Raw genomic sequence first — 1345 nt, forward strand, 5'->3', positions numbered from 1 at the left:
AATGCAACACGTGTTGCAGAGGACTCTTTCACTGCCCTCTGTGCCCCACTTTCAGCCCTACTGTCAGGGCAAAGATTGAGGAGCATCTAAGTGTGCATATAAAATAATGCTTTGCCTTTCAAAGGTATGTTTGTATTAAATATACTTTATAGTTATAAATATGCACTTTTTTAAGCACTTCTGCAGTATCTTTGTTGACTTAAAAGTTGCTGTTGATATTGTACAGTTCAGTTCATTCATCTGCAACAAAAATAGTGTTTTTATAAAATATATTTTTATTTACTTTTCCACCACTTTCCTAGACATAACTTTTGTGATCCATACCATTTAACTTTCATTATTGAGGTTGGCTTGGATGTTTTTGTTAACATGTACAATCTGATTGTTAGACAAATTGATTGCATTCTATACAACTACATTTAAATTACATCTGTTTGTTTGTTTGTTTGTTTTTTTCTCTTACAGATAAAATGATATGCCGGTGCAGGCTGCCTTGTAGGACAAAGGGACACTTTCACTGCCCCTGATTGCTTTAAAAATGTGTTTGTGTCATTATGATATTTTGGTGCCCAAATTTAAATAGTTGTGTAATCATAGTCTTCTTCACCCTATTGTCATATTACAGAACCATGTATCTGCTTCAAGGGTCATTGACTCATTGGAGGGCTTAAGAAGAGTGAAGTTTCCTTCTCGGGATACCATTTTTCATGCTTATTGCCATTTTGAGGCTTTGACTGACGCAGAATACATGTACTCCTGCATAAACTGAGGGTTTCACCCCCCTGTGGTAGTTATGGACTTACACAGAAAAGGGGTGTTCAAGTTAGCAGGTAAGTTTAATGTACATTTGTGTATATAGTTCATTGTGTACATTATGTGCATGTTTTTATGAGTCAATTTATTATAGTGAGTGACCTCAAAGCCCCGGAAGACTTCAATGGTGAACATGACATTGAAGGTTTTTGGAAATCTATTCACCTGGAAATGATAAGCCGTGGGTTTTTTCCAAGTGAGTGATGGCAAAAACTTTTTGAAAGTCATTCAGTGTTTTAAAGTAATTTAGATTGTAATTAAAAACATGCCATTTTCTGTAGGCGGTGTGAAGAATCCATTTTCCGTTCCACCAAGTTACACGCACTGGGCACCATGGATCGGGAGTGAAACTCGAACTAGTGACATTGTGCTTAACACAGAGTTTAAAAAAGTAGGAACAAGCTCTTCACATGAAGCAAAGCTTAGCAGTGTCACAGAAGACCGTCTGTTGGATGAACTTGCCAAACAAAAGGTAACATTGCTTTGAAGTTTTCAGAATATGTGACATAAAGTTCTGGGGTTGTTCCATTTA

At 36.5% G+C, this 1345-nt stretch overlaps 1 long non-coding RNA gene across 1 annotated transcript; it reads left to right on the forward strand.

Moving 5' to 3' along the window:
- Positions 1-1339, forward strand: LOC121813962. Its single transcript, XR_006053989.1, has 4 exons — positions 1-124; positions 466-830; positions 908-1009; positions 1095-1339. It is a non-coding gene; the product is annotated as an uncharacterized LOC121813962 (long non-coding RNA).
- The last annotated feature ends 6 nt before the right edge of the window (positions 1340-1345 follow it).

This window comes from Haplochromis burtoni, unplaced genomic scaffold (assembly GCF_018398535.1).
Source record: "Haplochromis burtoni strain Fernald_Lab_line unplaced genomic scaffold, NCSU_Asbu1 Contig_4030, whole genome shotgun sequence".
Taxonomy (NCBI): Eukaryota; Metazoa; Chordata; class Actinopteri; order Cichliformes; family Cichlidae; genus Haplochromis; species Haplochromis burtoni.